Source organism: Patella vulgata, chromosome 3 (genome assembly GCF_932274485.2).
Source record: "Patella vulgata chromosome 3, xgPatVulg1.2, whole genome shotgun sequence".
NCBI classification, from domain to species: Eukaryota; Metazoa; Mollusca; class Gastropoda; family Patellidae; genus Patella; species Patella vulgata.
Window position 1 is genome coordinate 18623746 of NC_065881.2, and position 8548 is coordinate 18632293.

The window sequence follows — 8548 nt, forward strand, 5'->3', positions numbered from 1 at the left end:
GGTTTTCTCCGGGTCCTCCGGTTTCCTCCCACTGCTAAAGACCCCTACGCGCAAGCGAATTATGTAAATAAAATCAAACCATATTTTAGTCCCGAAATGACCTAGTTTGTGTCGAGTGGACGTTAAACCCCATTTCTCTCTCTCTCTCTTTCTCGGCTCATGGTGGATCAATTTGACTGAAATTTTCAGCAAATTACCTTTACACTATCTAGTTTTTAACTATCATAGCGAGAACTGCCACCTCTTTATCTTATCTCCCATAATATATCTTTAATTTATACCTGCATATTTCATGTTGGTTAACAGGAGGTAGTTTTCCCTTTAAAGTATTGATATAGACTAAATATATATATATAAGTATATGTAAATAGTATTTAGAGGTGTTTTATTATTAAAATGTAATATGTTGTTTTAATGAATATGAATGCATTGATTTTATATGTTTGATTATCTTATTTATATTGAAATTGTATCCTTTCAGAGTTTTGAATGTATAGTAATAAATAAACCGCTGTCATACTGGACCCTTGTGTGGTTAATTTATTCGTAACTTGACTCCCTACAACATTTGTACCATTAACACCTTTACATTACTTGTTTATGTATTGTATTTTTATTTATTTATTGTATTTGGTATAAGTTATGTATAAAAATTACTTACTTGAAATGGCGGATGTGAGAGGACGCTTAAAAATTCGGTCTGAGTAAATTTTTATCCTCGTATGAAGAAACTGACGGATTTATATGTTTCTGCGCAATACCTAGACTATTGGTGTGCCCCCACTAAGCGGATTAGTATATTAAGCGGATTAGGATTAGTTGATAGTGGGCACTTGGAAGGAAAAAAATATAGATATTACTGTATAAAGTTTTATTTTTATTTTTCTGTTTGATATATCATACATCACATTTTACAATTCAATAAAAATATAACATACCAATAATAATAGTTACAACAAGATAAATATGAATTGGTTAAAATTATAATCATAATAGTAAAACATAAACAATAAAAAAAATATCATAATAGTAAAACATAAACAGTAAAAAATCAAAAATCATTCATGTCATTTACAAAGCAGTTAAATGGGCTACGCAATCGGCATATATCAAATAAGGTCTTTATACCGTTTTAAAGATCAGTTTTCAGGGTTTGAAGTCGGCTTTCAAGTTGCCGGTACTTCCTTCTCTTAGGCCGTAATTTGCCGTTGGCACCCAACTGTAGTATGGTGACCTCAGAGTACGCTTGCTCATTCTTAAGGAAATCTACCAACTTGACGATATTTGGGTGAGGGGTGGCAGGAATGGATGCGATCTTCGAATGCCATCCTTCAACATGGTTCGTTGTGCGTTGGCCTTCAGTGTCAAAGTGATTCCACATCATTCTGCCATGCTGCCCCTCCACCCAGAACTCAGTCACATAGTTTGCAAATTGCAACACTCTGGCATCTTGGAGTGGTGCGTCATCAAGAGCATGCAGCCATACATCTTCAACCTGCTGTACTGGAATCAGCGGTAATGCTGCTGCTTGCTTGATGATCTTCTTGATTTCCGGCACTCGAGAAAAATCTGCCTGAAATCCATACTTCTGGGCATTGCGCCAAATGCACTGACCAAAGTGAAAAAAACAACCTTTCAGTTCGGATCTAGTTAACACATTTCTCACAGCATTTTGTACACTAACCTCAAAGTCCGTAAACACATGATCTGGGTTTAGATCAACATTGACAAGTGCCAATGTTTTGTCTCTAACACATCTGAAGAACTCAACATATGTTGTCTCCTTCTTATCGGGTAATAGTGCATACACCAAAGGGAACATTTTATTGTGCACAAAAGCATGTATAGTGTAGATCTGGGTGTACAAGGAAGGGCTCATGTGTTCCATCACAGTATATGGTGTCTGCATTGGCGAGGTGGTAAATATTTTCTGGAGTGGAAAACACCAGGAACCTGTTGTCTGCTGCTGCATGGAGAAGGAAGTCGTCTCCGGATGTGGTCTTGGTGTAGGAGTCTGGAAGCTGGATGTCGTTGCGGGTCTGAGGAAGTGCTGGAAGGATCTTTGCTCGGGCTCTATACAGGGAAGAACCGCAACTGTAGAGTGTTGGTACCTCACTAATCATCTCAGTTGAGTCAGGGTCAGATCGAAGGGCTGTACACAAAATAAGAAAACAAAATATTCATTAATACTCGACAAGACGCTCGATTGATTTGTTTAGAAACAATGTTCATTATGCTTTAACATTGAAGCCTTTAAATCATCGACACTCAAGATTACAGATTTACAAATGAATTCTAAATGCATTGAGATAAATACATACCTGATACTTCCTCTTGATAAATGGCAAAGACTGGTTTGGTTTCCTCTTGCACCTTGGTTTTCATGGCAGCAAGAAATTTGTCAACTGCCACCTTGTGTGGGTTAGCAGCATGGCTGTGGTTTCTGGAATATTTGGTGATGAGGCCATGATGGGTGTTCAGGGTTGCTGGACAACCTCGTATACAACATCTCCAGTATACCCGCTCTTCCTTCCTATTCTTCACACGGAATTTATATCCTCCATAGACTAAGTTTTCTCCTCCCCGGGAATTTGGGATGTACTGGATGTCTACTTGAACGTTTACCATGATGAAATATGGCAGAATGACTTCTGTGTGTCCTTATAAAGACAGTGTAATGTGTGCTGAACATTATTCATATTATATTCAAGTGTAATCATGTTATCATAAAATTCATCAATTTAACGATTAGAGTGAGTTCATCTCGTCAATCATCAGACTGAATATTTAGTCACTTCCAGTTTACTTCTGCAAATGCAGGTGAACTGTAGTTCATATATCAGGAGATATGTGCTAAGTACTGACCACACTAATTAATCCCTTGTTAATCTCTCTATTGTTCCCTCGTTAACGCTTTTTAATCCCTCTATTGTTCCTCGCCTGAGTGAAACTTGTTTTTATTAGAAAAGTGGGCATAGTGGCATGCGACCAGACTATTATCTATGTGAATTTGAAACCTGTGGTGATCCCTAAATTTGTGTTAGGCCTGACATGTTATCTAAATTATCAATTAGACATAAATTAACTTATCCAGACCATAATAAACTCTCGATGTCAAGGCTAGCCTTCGATGTTGGCTGGATTAGATTCCTATATGCCGCTAACGGCCACTTATAATTAAATCAGAAAAAGTGGATAATCGAGACTATGCTGTTTATATTAATGATTTTAGTTATCATGACCGAGACTATGCAAAAATTTCACCCGCTTCTTTCTCGGCTGGGGGGTTGGATGGCTGAATGGTTAGCGTGCGCGCGCTGTATCATAAAGTCTGTCATTGAGTCGACTGGCGTGGTTTCGAATCCCCGGTTGTACGTGGCAAGGAGTAGGGTCGCCTGTCCAACCTCGTGGGTTTTCTCCGGGTCCTCCGGTTTCCTCCCACTGCTAAAGACCCCTACGCGCAAGCGAATTATGTAAATAAAATCAAACCATATTTTAGTCCCGAAATGACCTAGTTTGTGTCGAGTGGACGTTAAACCCCATTTCTCTCTCTCTCTCTTTCTCGGCTCATGGTGGATCAATTTGACTGAAATTTTCAGCAAATTACCTTTACACTATCTAGTTTTTAACTATCATAGCGAGAACTGCCACCTCTTTATCTTATCTCCCATAATATATCTTTAATTTATACCTGCATATTTCATGTTGGTTAACAGGAGGTAGTTTTCCCTTTAAAGTATTGATATAGACTAAATATATATATATAAGTATATGTAAATAGTATTTAGAGGTGTTTTATTATTAAAATGTAATATGTTGTTTTAATGAATATGAATGCATTGATTTTATATGTTTGATTATCTTATTTATATTGAAATTGTATCCTTTCAGAGTTTTGAATGTATAGTAATAAATAAACCGCTGTCATACTGGACCCTTGTGTGGTTAATTTATTCGTAACTTGACTCCCTACAACATTTGTACCATTAACACCTTTACATTACTTGTTTATGTATTGTATTTTTATTTATTTATTGTATTTGGTATAAGTTATGTATAAAAATTACTTACTTGAAATGGCGGATGTGAGAGGACGCTTAAAAATTCGGTCTGAGTAAATTTTTATCCTCGTATGAAGAAACTGACGGATTTATATGTTTCTGCGCAATACCTAGACTATTGGTGTGCCCCCACTAAGCGGATTAGTATATTAAGCGGATTAGGATTAGTTGATAGTGGGCACTTGGAAGGAAAAAAATATAGATATTACTGTATAAAGTTTTATTTTTATTTTTCTGTTTGATATATCATACATCACATTTTACAATTCAATAAAAATATAACATACCAATAATAATAGTTACAACAAGATAAATATGAATTGGTTAAAATTATAATCATAATAGTAAAACATAAACAATAAAAAAAATATCATAATAGTAAAACATAAACAGTAAAAAATCAAAAATCATTCATGTCATTTACAAAGCAGTTAAATGGGCTACGCAATCGGCATATATCAAATAAGGTCTTTATACCGTTTTAAAGATCAGTTTTCAGGGTTTGAAGTCGGCTTTCAAGTTGCCGGTACTTCCTTCTCTTAGGCCGTAATTTGCCGTTGGCACCCAACTGTAGTATGGTGACCTCAGAGTACGCTTGCTCATTCTTAAGGAAATCTACCAACTTGACGATATTTGGGTGAGGGGTGGCAGGAATGGATGCGATCTTCGAATGCCATCCTTCAACATGGTTCGTTGTGCGTTGGCCTTCAGTGTCAAAGTGATTCCACATCATTCTGCCATGCTGCCCCTCCACCCAGAACTCAGTCACATAGTTTGCAAATTGCAACACTCTGGCATCTTGGAGTGGTGCGTCATCAAGAGCATGCAGCCATACATCTTCAACCTGCTGTACTGGAATCAGCGGTAATGCTGCTGCTTGCTTGATGATCTTCTTGATTTCCGGCACTCGAGAAAAATCTGCCTGAAATCCATACTTCTGGGCATTGCGCCAAATGCACTGACCAAAGTGAAAAAAACAACCTTTCAGTTCGGATCTAGTTAACACATTTCTCACAGCATTTTGTACACTAACCTCAAAGTCCGTAAACACATGATCTGGGTTTAGATCAACATTGACAAGTGCCAATGTTTTGTCTCTAACACATCTGAAGAACTCAACATATGTTGTCTCCTTCTTATCGGGTAATAGTGCATACACCAAAGGGAACATTTTATTGTGCACAAAAGCATGTATAGTGTAGATCTGGGTGTACAAGGAAGGGCTCATGTGTTCCATCACAGTATATGGTGTCTGCATTGGCGAGGTGGTAAATATTTTCTGGAGTGGAAAACACCAGGAACCTGTTGTCTGCTGCTGCATGGAGAAGGAAGTCGTCTCCGGATGTGGTCTTGGTGTAGGAGTCTGGAAGCTGGATGTCGTTGCGGGTCTGAGGAAGTGCTGGAAGGATCTTTGCTCGGGCTCTATACAGGGAAGAACCGCAACTGTAGAGTGTTGGTACCTCACTAATCATCTCAGTTGAGTCAGGGTCAGATCGAAGGGCTGTACACAAAATAAGAAAACAAAATATTCATTAATACTCGACAAGACGCTCGATTGATTTGTTTAGAAACAATGTTCATTATGCTTTAACATTGAAGCCTTTAAATCATCGACACTCAAGATTACAGATTTACAAATGAATTCTAAATGCATTGAGATAAATACATACCTGATACTTCCTCTTGATAAATGGCAAAGACTGGTTTGGTTTCCTCTTGCACCTTGGTTTTCATGGCAGCAAGAAATTTGTCAACTGCCACCTTGTGTGGGTTAGCAGCATGGCTGTGGTTTCTGGAATATTTGGTGATGAGGCCATGATGGGTGTTCAGGGTTGCTGGACAACCTCGTATACAACATCTCCAGTATACCCGCTCTTCCTTCCTATTCTTCACACGGAATTTATATCCTCCATAGACTAAGTTTTCTCCTCCCCGGGAATTTGGGATGTACTGGATGTCTACTTGAACGTTTACCATGATGAAATATGGCAGAATGACTTCTGTGTGTCCTTATAAAGACAGTGTAATGTGTGCTGAACATTATTCATATTATATTCAAGTGTAATCATGTTATCATAAAATTCATCAATTTAACGATTAGAGTGAGTTCATCTCGTCAATCATCAGACTGAATATTTAGTCACTTCCAGTTTACTTCTGCAAATGCAGGTGAACTGTAGTTCATATATCAGGAGATATGTGCTAAGTACTGACCACACTAATTAATCCCTTGTTAATCTCTCTATTGTTCCCTCGTTAACGCTTTTTAATCCCTCTATTGTTCCTCGCCTGAGTGAAACTTGTTTTTATTAGAAAAGTGGGCATAGTGGCATGCGACCAGACTATTATCTATGTGAATTTGAAACCTGTGGTGATCCCTAAATTTGTGTTAGTTACATATCGAAGGTGATATTGAGACTCGGTCATTGTCTAAACATGGCGGATGATCGACACACTGTGACTAAGATCACTACCAATACAAATCACTTTGAGAAATGCTTTGAGGACGTGTTAGCGTGCTGTCCAGTAACTAGCCAACCGCATATAAGTAATTGGAAAACAATAAATTCTAAATGGATAAAATTAATATGTACATATGAGTTCCCCAAAAAAAGAAGAAAAGAAAAAGGAAAGCTAAAGGCAAAAACGTAAGTGGTGAAAGCCATTGTAAAATATAAGTAAATGAGACTGAAAACTTTACAATACCTAGAATGAGTTTAATGAATAACAGCTCACTTAACGCTTCATAACAATACCAACTTCACTCTACAACACTAGAAGGTTACCAACAATGTCAATATGGGTCACAGGGAGTGCGTTACTATCTTGATAGAGCTGATTTAAAGCTCTCTTTTGATGGAGCCATGTGGTTCCAATTAATAATTGTTTTTGGGAAGAATGAGTGTCTATAAAGTTCAGTATTACATGGCACTGTTTTAAAGCACTTGGAATTGTTTGTTACTTGAAATTGTTTGTTACATGATTTTCTACTATATGTTTTACTATAAAATCAGAATTCTGTTTGGATTTAATTCGGCGTTTGGGTTTAGCGGGAGGTAACTAGTCATCACAATTAAAAGCTGGGACCAGCCCCTCAACCACCTTGACGTGATGGTAGGTCTAAGTCCTTCGGCATCCTTGTGACGCAGCCTTCTTCTTTAGAATTGTAATCACCGGAGACAAACCTTGCAGCTTGGCGTTGGACTCTCTCAAGTCTGTTGATATCCTTTTGTAAGTAGGGGTCCCAGGCAAGTGAGCTATACTCCAGGGTGGAGCGAACCAACGCTAAGTAGGCTGATCTTCTGCAAGATTGGGGAAAGTACTTGAGATTGCGCTTAAGGAATCCAACTGAGGAGTTTGCCTTCTTTATTAGCCTGGTAATGTGAGTGTCTCACTTTAGGTCTTCAGAGAGTGTAACTCCAAGGTACGGGTTTTGTTTCACTTGCTGGAGTATGACGTTGTTTAGGGTATATAAATTGATAGGCCTGCTGTTTATACTCATGATATAACATTTCTTTGCATTGAATCCAGGGCTCACACTGGCTTCCGATTTTTTTCCGCCAAAATGGATGATAATTTTTATATTATAAAAATGTTCACATTCTTTACCGCCAACTGGAATATTTTATCTGCCAAAAATGTGTGATAAAAAAGACAACACCTAACAATTTTATGTCTCAGCTGGGCTTATTATAAAACAATTACCGATAAGCCTATATACAATACAATATACAATTTGAATCTCATTCCCCAGGTATTGGCCCAGTCTTCAAGGGCCGAGAGATCATTTTGAAGGGTTTGATGGTTCTGTGGAGATTTGATGGTGCGGTAGAGCAGGCAGTCATCTGTAAAGAGTCGAACATTCGTGCTGTACATGATCACTAAAGTTTTTTATTCAACATACATGAACAATTATTACATAAAATCTATAAAACAGAACAACACATTATATTGACCTGCATAAAATATTTTAAATATTATATGTGTTATTCTCATGTACAGCACGAATTTTGGTTTACGGTAAAATTCCATTCCTAAATCTGGAATATTGGATGAGCGCGAATTTGAAAATGGCGACCAATTCAAATGAAAGTTGTTTTTGTTTCGCACAATTCTACATGAAAATAGTGTTGGAATTTTATAAATTGGTGTCGGGTGTGGCAAGAAATGATTCCTTTTGGCGACCAAAGAAGAATCACGGTGAAAAAATAGACGGCAAGGATTCCAAAATAGCCTTAGAGCCGAGATGAGGGAAAAGCCTTATTTTCATATTAGCTGTATAGAGCAGAGCCGATACAATACGTTACTAAAGTAACTATTTCTTGCCATACCCTACATCCCACGGGGGGTTTCACAAGTGTAAATGTTAAGGGTACAAAATACACTATTAAATGTGCACATATTATATGAAATGTGCTGTGAGGTGTTCTTATCGTTTTCATTAAGTTGAATGTGGTGACAATCACCTGTCCGGCTGATATTGTGAA